This window comes from Rhipicephalus microplus, unplaced genomic scaffold (assembly GCF_043290135.1).
Source record: "Rhipicephalus microplus isolate Deutch F79 unplaced genomic scaffold, USDA_Rmic scaffold_168, whole genome shotgun sequence".
Lineage (NCBI taxonomy): Eukaryota > Metazoa > Arthropoda > Arachnida > Ixodida > Ixodidae > Rhipicephalus > Rhipicephalus microplus.
Window position 1 is genome coordinate 267,491 of NW_027464739.1, and position 13,247 is coordinate 280,737.

The following is a 13,247-nucleotide window of genomic DNA, read 5'->3' on the forward strand; positions in this document are numbered from 1 at the left end:
TTCTTTCACGTGCACCCTAATCTGAGCACAGGGAAATGCAGCCGCCGCGGCCGGGATTCGATCCCACCACCTGCGGGTCAGCAGCCGAGTACCTTACGGCCATCAGACCACCACGGCGGGCATCGCCTTGTTGATCAAACACTTCATTTCTGAACACCATCTCATACCAGCTCATCCACCGTTGGCTCTCGTTAATTACAACGAACATCCTCGCACGCTCACCTCAATGGAATTGCCAGTTGCTGGAAGTTCCAAGGAAATTGCGCACTAGACGTACGGACGCACCACGCACGTACCTGAAGCGACGTGGACCCCAGGACGCGTGAGATCACGCCCCGGGCGCGCTTTGCCTCCGTACCCACTCGTCACTCCTCACAGCTTCACTAAGCCGAGTATGTAGAAGTCGAAGAAGCAGAACAACAAACCAGCCAATCCCCCACAGTGGGTGTGAGCCACAAGTGAAGGTCAACAAAAACAAGCAACACCAGCGAGCGCAGTGACGAAGCTATCGTAATGGGGCGAAATAATCCACGAATATGGCTGCACGTTGACGCACGGTCGCATTTGTGCAACCACCCGTGTCTCCCGAAGACCGTCTGTCGCGAGTCTTCGACGAAAAGCGCAGGCGAGTACTTCTCCACTGATTTCCGCGACCACTTGACGACCGCCTTCGGCCGCCTCATGTCCGTCCGGCACGATCGACGGAGCGCCGCACCAGCGCCTCGTACACGCCACCATAGCACTCCTACCCCTCGGAATCAGCAAAACTCGGACGTTTTCGACCACGACAGACAGAACCTGCCGGCCCGTTGAACGCTTGAACGACATCGCAGCGGCAAGTCGCACACTCACGTTCCGTCACCCTCTGCCACATGATCCTTCATTCACCGGCTTCACAACCAACCCACGCGGTAGACGTTTCGCACGCATTCCCGGGTCTGCCTTTCACGGCAGGACCTTCGTCGACCTCGGTGCGGTGTTCCGACACGTCGGAACTTGCAAGGCATATGTTGAGCGTGCTGAAGCAGCCAAAGGCACCACCTTTTCACCTTTTTGCCGATGATTGTGGGCGTCGTTGCAGAGGCGTTGCTTGGGCAGCCGGCGTAGAAGCCATGTTGGATGGGTGACGTATTCACATTTTGCACAATCATTTTTTTTTTTTTTTTCCTTCCAGACTTTGGTGCTCGAGTTGGACATGTACACTATGCATCAGTTTTTAAAACAAGTGCTGTAGCATCTCTCGCGACATGCCTGATAATGTTCGCCGGCAAGCATTTGGTGTGACGTCATGGGCGCATAGAGAGTACGCATGCAAGCAAGCACGCGTGGCTTCGACCTCTGGGAAAAAGAAGGTTTCAGTTTTAACATGTTTGTAAGCGAAACTAGAAACTTCAAGCGGACTGGGGATAAAAGCAATGCCGTGAAGCCAGCGCTGCCGCTGTCGGTGCACAATGCTGGTTGTGCATGGGTGGACGTCGGAATTGCTTTGCTACTGTTTGCCCGGCTTTTGGCCAGAACTAAGTACGAGGTGTGAAAGAATGGATTTTAATTACGTGCTAATGAATTGCATCGCTTCTCGGCCTTTTGGCTAAGATCAAAGTGTAGTATCTGTTCTTATCAGCTTAATATCTGATACGGATCCTATTTGGATCCAAGATATTAAACTTATTTTTGTGATGCGGCGGAGTGCTTGAAGCTTGCTTCACCTCCGCCACGGGTTGGCCCGGTATTGCACTACCTCCGGGATCGGCCCACTCACCCCCTGCGGGGTGAGTTCGACAATAAATTCAATGATAGAAGGAGTGTTCGGATTTACCCATGATACCGGGGTAAACGGCGTGGGTGCGTCGAGTGTCCGAGACGGTGGCGGCACGCCGCCCCGGCTGACGCGGTATTCGCGTGCAGGGAGTGCGCTAGCTGTGTTTACACTTACGATTGCTCTGGGAAAATAAATGTTTCCGTGTGTATTTCATATATGGAGGGTCTCTTTTATTTTGTTATGTTCACACGTACATACTCAAGTTTCTTATTTTTTTTAACATTCCTACTCATATTAATAAAACTATTGAGGAAATTATCATTACTGTTTCGGAGGAAAGCTAGAAGTGTGTATACGATGTGTATGCATGTGCGATGTGTATGTATGTATGTGTGTAGAAGTGTGTATGTATGTGCCAAGCTATTTCCGCTTTTCGAATTCACCCGTTTCGCAACGAAAAATAAAAAAGCCTCTAGAAAATGGGGTTTGGTTGGTGTTTCTGTTTACAGTTGCAGTGGCAAGCGAAGGCATTTTTATTTCACATCTTCACGCGGCGTCTGAACCTGAAGACGCGTGCTCTCGCCACGTCTACGCATCTACACTATTCCCCATCACAAATTAAAATCGCAAAGAACGCCACAGGACCCACTCCGCACACACCTGCTGTACGGTGGAGCGGCAAAGCCCCGATGTGCTTTTCCTATGTCCACTGACCTTTGGGGTTTGACGTCCCAAAACCACCATATGATTATGGGAAAATTTCGACCACCTGGGGTTCTTTCACGTGCACCCTAATCTGAGCACAGGGAAATGCAGCCGCCGCGGCCGGGATTCGATCCCACCACCTGCGGGTCAGCAGCCGAGTACCTTACGGCCATCAGACCACCACGGCGGGCATCGCCTTGTTGATCAAACACTTCATTTCTGAACACCATCTCATACCAGCTCATCCACCGTTGGCTCTCGTTAATTACAACGAACATCCTCGCACGCTCACCTCAATGGAATTGCCAGTTGCTGGAAGTTCCAAGGAAATTGCGCACTAGACGTACGGACGCACCACGCACGTACCTGAAGCGACGTGGACCCCAGGACGCGTGAGATCACGCCCCGGGCGCGCTTTGCCTCCGTACCCACTCGTCACTCCTCACAGCTTCACTAAGCCGAGTATGTAGAAGTCGAAGAAGCAGAACAACAAACCAGCCAATCCCCCACAGTGGGTGTGAGCCACAAGTGAAGGTCAACAAAAACAAGCAACACCAGCGAGCGCAGTGACGAAGCTATCGTAATGGGGCGAAATAATCCACGAATATGGCTGCACGTTGACGCACGGTCGCATTTGTGCAACCACCCGTGTCTCCCGAAGACCGTCTGTCGCGAGTCTTCGACGAAAAGCGCAGGCGAGTACTTCTCCACTGATTTCCGCGACCACTTGACGACCGCCTTCGGCCGCCTCATGTCCGTCCGGCACGATCGACGGAGCGCCGCACCAGCGCCTCGTACACGCCACCATAGCACTCCTACCCCTCGGAATCAGCAAAACTCGGACGTTTTCGACCACGACAGACAGAACCTGCCGGCCCGTTGAACGCTTGAACGACATCGCAGCGGCAAGTCGCACACTCACGTTCCGTCACCCTCTGCCACATGATCCTTCATTCACCGGCTTCACAACCAACCCACGCGGTAGACGTTTCGCACGCATTCCCGGGTCTGCCTTTCACGGCAGGACCTTCGTCGACCTCGGTGCAATGTTCCGACACGTCGGAACTTGCAAGGCATATGTTGAGCGTGCTGAAGCAGCCAAAGGCACCACCTTTTCACCTTTTTGCCGATGATTGTGGGCGTCGTTGCAGAGGCGTTGCTTGGGCAGCCGGCGTAGAAGCCATGTTGGATGGGTGACGTATTCACATTTTGCACAATCATTTTTTTTTTTTTTCCTTCCAGACTTTGGTGCTCGAGTTGGACATGTACACTATGCATCAGTTTTTAAAACAAGTGCTGTAGCATCTCTCGCGACATGCCTGATAATGTTCGCCGGCAAGCATTTGGTGTGACGTCATGGGCGCATAGAGAGTACGCATGCAAGCAAGCACGCGTGGCTTCGACCTCTGGGAAAAAGAAGGTTTCAGTTTTAACATGTTTGTAAGCGAAACTAGAAACTTCAAGCGGACTGGGGATAAAAGCAATGCCGTGAAGCCAGCGCTGCCGCTGTCGGTGCACAATGCTGGTTGTGCATGGGTGGACGTCGGAATTGCTTTGCTACTGTTTGCCCGGCTTTTGGCCAGAACTAAGTACGAGGTGTGAAAGAATGGATTTTAATTACGTGCTAATGAATTGCATCGCTTCTCGGCCTTTTGGCTAGACCAATTGTCGAGCTAGCCGTTTCTTTGCGCCTCGCGCGAGACCCAGGGTCACGTCCCGCCGACGTCGACCCCGGGGTTCAAGTCGCCAAAGTTAGTTTACGCGGCATCGCCGTCCTGCACGTGCGACCGCCGCCCCGAGCCTCGGACCTCCCTGTCCGGCGCCCACCCATCCCATGCCTGGTGAAGCAAGGCCCCCGGTCTACGCCTGCCGTCCCGGAGTCCTCCTGCTACCCACCCGGCGCCTCCTGTATCCGTGCGGCACCCGCCTCGGCTGAGCCGCAGTTCTACCAGTGTGCAGCTAGCCTGCACGATACCAGTTTCAACTAGCCACGCCTTCCTGGCAGCCAGCGGCAACGCTCACCAGAATGGCGTCAACGTCTGACCTCCCGGTGAGGGAGAATTGCTTCATGTTCACGGCGCCCGAAGGCGACGTATCGATAGATGACCTAATCGACGCGATAGAACTAGTGTCTGGGGATGACAGTGTATTTGTTCTGCAGCACATGGGCGGGGCTAGGTTCCTCGTCTGTACGCGCAACGCCAGTCAGGCGACAAGGTTAATGGTGGCGGAAGGCTTCCGTGTTAATGGCGAAAACGTACCGGTTGAGGCCGTAGGGCCGCCGGTCACGTACGTAAATGCCTACCGGTACCCCGCCTACTTGTCTGACGAGGTACTTAGCAACGCCCTAGCTCAGTATGGCAAAGTGAGGGGCATATCGTTTGCCGCTGTGGCCACTCGCCAAAACAAGCTCAACGGTGTAAGGGTAATTAAGATCGAAATGAGCAAACCGGTGCCAAACTTTGCGACCATCGCTGGGCACCGCGTAATGTTCGAGTATCGCGGCATGAGGCGAGTTTGCGCACGATGCGGCGAAGTGGGCCACATGGCGACGGCATGCTCCGCTCCTTTTCGTAAACGGTGCGGAACTTTTGGCCATGACACCGAGGGCTGTACTAGTGAATGTAAGCGTTGTGGGGGTCACCACGGGACGAGGGAGTGTTTTAGAAGGCGATCTTACGCGTCGGCCGCCCGCGGTTTCCCCTCGACTTCCGACCACGCCTCTGACCTAGCCCCACCTAGCGGCTCTTTATCGCCCCGGTCAGAAAAGCCACAATCGCGACTTCAGGTGCTTGCGCCTAAGTCCAAGCCCAGCATGGCAGTAAGGGAGCGAAGCGACGACACCACAAACACAGACTCGCCTACTACCAGCAGCGAGGCGGATTCACCTGCCAGCGAGAGAGAGAAGAGCGAGACGAGCGAGGAGGTTACCACCGCCCCTTCCGAAACAGAGGCCAGCTTCTCGGATACTGCTTCCGCGCAGTCCGCCCCCCCTTCACCGCTGGCACCCCTGTCGGACCAAGTGAGCCACGCAATTTCGTCACCGGTAAAAAAGGCGCCTGCCGATGACGTCATTGAACAGGGAAGGGCCCTCTCCTCCATCCCGCCAACGCCGGCCAACGTGCTAGCACTAGTTACCTCCGAAGACCTGGAGGCCCATCCCCGAGACCCCGCACAGGACGAACTCCCCATCAAGAGCAAAGGGTACTACGTGCTACCTGAGGATGGCGAGCGCAAGAACCCCACCCCGACTTGTTCCTCCCCCGCCCCAACGGCACGGTTAAGCCGGAAGTCTGAAGTGAGGACGGGCCAGTCGCCCCACGGCCTCGAGCAGCGGTCACGCTCACGCTCGCGAAGACGCCCTGGCGACGACAAGCGCGACGTAGACGAGAGGACCGCTAGCAAGGACGCCCGGCAGCGCAGATCAAAACTGGTAGGGCAAAGCAGTGACAGTGACGCCCCGCCCCACGCGAAGTCCCAGAAGCTTGAGCAAGCGGGTGGGGGCAAACGGGATCCCCCGCCCAAGTCCTGAGAAGGCTACGCGCAGAACGAAGCGGCGCGCCTGTCCCGAGGGCTTCGCCACCTTCCTCCTCTCCCGCCTCGCCTCGCACTCCGCTCGCCCACTCCCCCACCCTCCGTTGTCCCACTCTCACCTGGCTGGGCCCTCTCCCCCATGGCGCAGCATCCTCCTCGCTCCTCCTCACCCGCGCTCCGCTGATGCACAGCCCGCCGTGTTATCTCGCCCTTCAGCATTCCTTCTCGCCCCAAGCGAGACACCGCGCTCCAACTGACGGATCATGGCCACGCTGCGGTTCGCCACATTAAACATTCGCGGCTTTCGCGACAGGAACAAACAGACCGCTGTAGTGACGTTCGCCCGAAGTAAGGGCATCGACCTCCTCTTTCTGCAGGAGACCAACTTCCGCTCCCCGCTTGATGTTACCTTATTCAGGCGCAACTGCCAAGTTGACGGCTTTTTTTCTTTAACATTCGCGAGGGCTTGCGGCGTTGGTGTCGTGTTCGTCACGGACAGGTTCCGGCGAAAGTCGCATTGTGTTTTTGGAGCGAATGGGCGCACGCTTGTGCTCGACGTTTTCGTCGACGGGTCCAAGGTGCGCTTCGTGAACGTTTATGCGCCGGTGACCAGATCGGACACAAATACCTATTTCAAGGAGCTGCACGGCCACCTGCTGGAGCCCGTCCCTTATGTCGTTCTCGGAGACTTTAACTGTGTCGTGGACTCCACAAGAGACATCCGGGGCCCAGGCCAAGGGGGCTCGACCTACCATGCCAAAGAGCTGGTGAAGATCCTCCGGCACCTGCGGCTCACGGACGCATGGGTACACGCACACGGCAACGAGTTCGTCCCCACTCGGACCTCGCGGACCACGGCCAGCAGACTCGACCGAGCCTACGTCCCCGAACGCCTTGTCCAATCCATCATGGCGTGCGAAGTCCTCGCCCTCCCCGAAGGGCTCTCGGACAGAACGGATCATCTCCCGTTGGTAACAACGGTGAGGGGGACACCTGGCCATCACCAGAGAAATGAAGCCTGGCGCCTCGATCCGGCACTCATCCAAGACCGCACGAGTGCTCCGAGAATATCCGCGTATTTGGAGGAGACGATTGAGGCTACCCCCTGCACTAGCCCGGCTGTATGGGACGACTTGAAAGCGAGATGGAGAGCATTCCTGCAAGAAGAAGGCAGCCTGAGGAAGAAGCGCATCACAAGACAAATGAACGAGATACTCCGCCGCATGCGGATAGTACAGAGCGCGGACAACCTCACGGCATGCACGCGCGACTACCTCCACTCGCTTCAAGTTCAGCACGATCGCCTCTTCCGGGAATACGCGCGCAACCCACGCGAACAAAGGACCCCTGTGGGGGAACCAGCGGGACCAGCTTTAACTGAAGCACGTGGAAACGGCTCCCTGCGAATAGTAGAGGTGCAACGTCCTGATGGCAGCCTCACTTCAGACCCCGCCGAGATCGAACCGGTGTTTCGAAACTACTTTGAGACCGTCTTCCACGAGCCGGAATCATGCGGCCCTTTTCCAGAGGCAACTCTCATGGACAGTCTGTGTGCGCACCTGCCCCGACTCGCCGAAGACGAGTGCACAGTCTTGTGTGGCGCAGCAACGGAGGAGGAACTCCGCACAGCCATCCGAGCCATGCCGCCGAACTCGGCTCCTGGTACTGACGGCCTCACGGCAAGTTTCTACATGACCTTTTTCGATGTTCTGTGTGCCCCGCTCCTGGCCATGGTTAACTTCGTCTTTCAGCAGCACATAAAACCCGACTCTTTCAGCGCGGGGCGCATCGCCCTTATCCTCAAGGACGGTGCACCTCCATGTGAACTGTCATCATGGCGCCCGATCTCCCTACTTAATGTAGACTACAAGATCGTGGCGTCCATACTTAACACCAGACTGAGGACCTTCCTGCCAGATCTGATAGGCCCCCACCAGGCCTGTGCCGTGCCTGGCCGATCTATGTTCGCCAATCTTACGGCCACTAGAGACGTTTTCGAATACGCGGCCCTAAAGAGAGTCACGGGTGCCTTCCTGTCCCTCGACCAAGCCAAGGCCTTTGACAGGGTTAGGCACACGTACCTCTTTGAAGTGCTTCGCCGGTTCGGGCTCCCGCAGGAGTTGGTGACTGTCATCAAGCTCCTGTACTCTGACCTGCGCAGCTGCGTCGCGGTGAACGGCAGGACGACGGCCTTTTTTCGGTACACGAGAGGCATTAGGCAAGGGTGCCCCTTGGGCCCAACGCTGTTCGCACTCTCGATCGAGCCCCTGCTGACAACCTTGGCCAGCGACGAGTGCATCCGAGGCCTGCCAATGACCGGTACCGAAGAGTTAAGAGTCCTGGCGTTTGCCGACGACATATCTCTCTTCATCAAGGACGCGCGAAGCCTCGACCGCTTCCGCTGTGTATTCAAGCTGTACGGTGAGGCGTCAGGAGCCGAGCTAAATGAGAGGAAGAGCCGAGCACTGCTCTTCGGCCCGTTTCCTCCTGAAGCGCTGGGCGACATAGAACCGGTCAGCACGGTCAAGGTCCTCGGCGTCTATTTTACCCGGGAAGGCGTCGACACTTCAACATGGGCGCGCGTCATAGACAGGGCTGCGCAGCTCACAGAGCGTGCAAAACCGCTCAACTTGAGCCTGCGTGAGAAGGCTGTTGCAATGAAGACAAGCGTCCTGGCCTTGGCCTCCTACGTGAGCAGGGTGACGGTCATGCCGGCGCGGGTTGCCACTCGACTCGCCATGTTAGCCAATGAACTGCTGTGGGGCAGGACACCACCCCCTGTCAAACGAGCCCTCCTCCAGCTGGAGGTTAAGCAGGGAGGACTAGGCCTTCCGCACGCGCTCACCTCGAGCAAAGTGCTCGCCTTGAAGACGCTTCGCAAGGTGGCGCAAGCAGGCGACTACGTCGGGAGAGGCCTGCTGCTATATTGGAGCGGCCCGTCAAACAGTTGGCTGGATGCCGGTCAACACTCCGGCCCGCACGCCGAATCGCCCTCGCCCTTTTACAAGGTAGCAGCAGCGACGGCACGCATGCTGCGCAAGGAAGTGCCGAATTGTGACCCCGACGCGGAGCACCCGGCCCGCATAGTGGAGGCACTTACGGCAGCCCAGCTGAGCGACGAGGACCGGCGACGAGCGGAGCAAGCTAGGCGCGACCTTTCCCTGTTGCATTCCCTGCTACCCTGCGAAATTCAGGATTTTCTTTGGAAGAAGGCGTGGGAGGTCCTCCCCACTAGACACCGCTTAAAGAGGCTAGGCATTGTGCCCGACGACCGCTGCCCAAACTGCCGGGAGTCGGAAACACAAAAGCACGCCTTGCTTGAATGTTTGTCCGCGCGGCCTGTCTGGCGTATGGTGGCGCATTGCTTTGGGATCCGCCCCCCACCAGGACATAAACGCAACAAAGGGGCGTTTGCACGGCTTGTGACCGCCTGCACTCTTTTTGTAGTGTGGCAACGTCGCTCGCTCGCGGAAGCGCGGCGACAGCCAGTTCGGGCGGCGCCACCTGCCGTCGCACGTATAAGAAGGCTGGTGTGGGAGCTCCTCTCCCAGGAACTCGAGGCCAGCGGAGAGGAGATGTTTCTCCGCCGCTGGCACACGAAATTCTACTTTTTGAGAGAAGGCAAACTGGTCGCTCCGATTGTGAACCACTAACCCCACACGGTTTTGGGCGTCGCTCAACTCAAGAGCGACACATATGTGGCTACCGACCATGGTGACCCCCCCTCGCCCCTCTCCCCAGACACACCCGTGATCATGAAGTTTTTTACCCTGGTGACGAACCTGTCTTGATATTGTGTAGTGCCGCTGGCGCCCCTCGTAGGCATCAAGGCGTCGCTGTTCATTGTATATATGTAAATAAACCCCCCACCTGTTTCTGTCACAAATATTCGTTAAGTGTATGAGTATATACGCTGAGAATTCTATTTTTGTACTTTCATATATTTTGATGCTTGTTAATGTCATCACGCATGTACATATGTATATAGATATCGCGCCTTCCCCTACCCCCCCCCCCCCCACCACTCTGTATATCACTCTGTATATCACTTATGTTAAACACACCGGTTCAAAGGTGTTTTTTTTCCCCAAATAACTGACATTCATGAGTGTAACGATGTACATAGGCTACGCATCACATTTGTAATCTCTTCATGTAAATGTGCACCTGTGTACATATAACGTGTTTTCGAAACTGTATATGCATATCAATGTACCTGTTTTTGTCTGAAGTTCAATAAACTTCTCTTTGTGTAGTATCTGTTCTTATCAGCTTAATATCTGATACGGATCCTATTTGGATCCAAGATATTAAACTTATTTTTGTGATGCGGCGGAGTGCTTGAAGCTTGCTTCACCTCCGCCACGGGTTGGCCCGGTATTGCACTACCTCCGGGATCGGCCCACTCACCCCCTGCGGGGTGAGTTCGACAATAAATTCAATGATAGAAGGAGTGTTCGGATTTACCCATGATACCGGGGTAAACGGCGTGGGTGCGTCGAGTGTCCGAGACGGTGGCGGCACGCCGCCCCGGCTGACGCGGTATTCGCGTGCAGGGAGTGCGCTAGCTGTGTTTACACTTACGATTGCTCTGGGAAAATAAATGTTTCCGTGTGTATTTCATATATGGAGGGTCTCTTTTATTTTGTTATGTTCACACGTACATACTCAAGTTTCTTATTTTTTTTAACATTCCTACTCATATTAATAAAACTATTGAGGAAATTATCATTACTGTTTCGGAGGAAAGCTAGAAGTGTGTATACGATGTGTATGCATGTGCGATGTGTATGTATGTATGTGTGTAGAAGTGTGTATGTATGTGCCAAGCTATTTCCGCTTTTCGAATTCACCCGTTTCGCAACGAAAAATAAAAAAGCCTCTAGAAAATGGGGTTTGGTTGGTGTTTCTGTTTACAGTTGCAGTGGCAAGCGAAGGCATTTTTATTTCACATCTTCACGCGGCGTCTGAACCTGAAGACGCGTGCTCTCGCCACGTCTACGCATCTACACTATTCCCCATCACAAATTAAAATCGCAAAGAACGCCACAGGACCCACTCCGCACACACCTGCTGTACGGTGGAGCGGCAAAGCCCCGATGTGCTTTTCCTATGTCCACTGACCTTTGGGGTTTGACGTCCCAAAACCACCATATGATTATGGGAAAATTTCGACCACCTGGGGTTCTTTCACGTGCACCCTAATCTGAGCACAGGGAAATGCAGCCGCCGCGGCCGGGATTCGATCCCACCACCTGCGGGTCAGCAGCCGAGTACCTTACGGCCATCAGACCACCACGGCGGGCATCGCCTTGTTGATCAAACACTTCATTTCTGAACACCATCTCATACCAGCTCATCCACCGTTGGCTCTCGTTAATTACAACGAACATCCTCGCACGCTCACCTCAATGGAATTGCCAGTTGCTGGAAGTTCCAAGGAAATTGCGCACTAGACGTACGGACGCACCACGCACGTACCTGAAGCGACGTGGACCCCAGGACGCGTGAGATCACGCCCCGGGCGCGCTTTGCCTCCGTACCCACTCGTCACTCCTCACAGCTTCACTAAGCCGAGTATGTAGAAGTCGAAGAAGCAGAACAACAAACCAGCCAATCCCCCACAGTGGGTGTGAGCCACAAGTGAAGGTCAACAAAAACAAGCAACACCAGCGAGCGCAGTGACGAAGCTATCGTAATGGGGCGAAATAATCCACGAATATGGCTGCACGTTGACGCACGGTCGCATTTGTGCAACCACCCGTGTCTCCCGAAGACCGTCTGTCGCGAGTCTTCGACGAAAAGCGCAGGCGAGTACTTCTCCACTGATTTCCGCGACCACTTGACGACCGCCTTCGGCCGCCTCATGTCCGTCCGGCACGATCGACGGAGCGCCGCACCAGCGCCTCGTACACGCCACCATAGCACTCCTACCCCTCGGAATCAGCAAAACTCGGACGTTTTCGACCACGACAGACAGAACCTGCCGGCCCGTTGAACGCTTGAACGACATCGCAGCGGCAAGTCGCACACTCACGTTCCGTCACCCTCTGCCACATGATCCTTCATTCACCGGCTTCACAACCAACCCACGCGGTAGACGTTTCGCACGCATTCCCGGGTCTGCCTTTCACGGCAGGACCTTCGTCGACCTCGGTGCGGTGTTCCGACACGTCGGAACTTGCAAGGCATATGTTGAGCGTGCTGAAGCAGCCAAAGGCACCACCTTTTCACCTTTTTGCCGATGATTGTGGGCGTCGTTGCAGAGGCGTTGCTTGGGCAGCCGGCGTAGAAGCCATGTTGGATGGGTGACGTATTCACATTTTGCACAATCATTTTTTTTTTTTTTTCCTTCCAGACTTTGGTGCTCGAGTTGGACATGTACACTATGCATCAGTTTTTAAAACAAGTGCTGTAGCATCTCTCGCGACATGCCTGATAATGTTCGCCGGCAAGCATTTGGTGTGACGTCATGGGCGCATAGAGAGTACGCATGCAAGCAAGCACGCGTGGCTTCGACCTCTGGGAAAAAGAAGGTTTCAGTTTTAACATGTTTGTAAGCGAAACTAGAAACTTCAAGCGGACTGGGGATAAAAGCAATGCCGTGAAGCCAGCGCTGCCGCTGTCGGTGCACAATGCTGGTTGTGCATGGGTGGACGTCGGAATTGCTTTGCTACTGTTTGCCCGGCTTTTGGCCAGAACTAAGTACGAGGTGTGAAAGAATGGATTTTAATTACGTGCTAATGAATTGCATCGCTTCTCGGCCTTTTGGCTAAGATCAAAGTGTAGTATCTGTTCTTATCAGCTTAATATCTGATACGGATCCTATTTGGATCCAAGATATTAAACTTATTTTTGTGATGCGGCGGAGTGCTTGAAGCTTGCTTCACCTCCGCCACGGGTTGGCCCGGTATTGCACTACCTCCGGGATCGGCCCACTCACCCCATGCGGGGTGAGTTCGACAATAAATTCAATGATAGAAGGAGTGTTCGGATTTACCCATGATACCGGGGTAAACGGCGTGGGTGCGTCGAGTGTCCGAGACGGTGGCGGCACGCCGCCCCGGCTGACGCGGTATTCGCGTGCAGGGAGTGCGCTAGCTGTGTTTACACTTACGATTGCTCTGGGAAAATAAATGTTTCCGTGTGTATTTCATATATGGAGGGTCTCTTTTATTTTGTTATGTTCACACGTACATACTCAAGTTTCTTATTTTTTTTAACATTCCTACTCATATTAATAAAACTA

The 13,247-nt window shown here is 54.8% G+C and overlaps 3 non-coding genes across 3 annotated transcripts; all 3 read left to right on the top strand.

Moving 5' to 3' along the window:
* Positions 1-1,568: 1,568 nt before the first annotated feature.
* LOC142791533 (U2 spliceosomal RNA) lies at positions 1,569-1,760 on the top strand. Its single transcript, XR_012890279.1, has one exon. It is a non-coding gene; the product is annotated as a U2 spliceosomal RNA (small nuclear RNA).
* Positions 1,761-10,220: 8,460 nt separating this feature from the next.
* On the top strand, positions 10,221-10,409 carry LOC142791460 (U2 spliceosomal RNA). The gene has a single exon (XR_012890241.1). It is a non-coding gene; the product is annotated as a U2 spliceosomal RNA (small nuclear RNA).
* Positions 10,410-12,750: 2,341 nt separating this feature from the next.
* Positions 12,751-12,942, top strand: LOC142791534 (U2 spliceosomal RNA). Its single transcript, XR_012890280.1, has one exon. It is a non-coding gene; the product is annotated as a U2 spliceosomal RNA (small nuclear RNA).
* Positions 12,943-13,247: the final 305 nt, after the last annotated feature.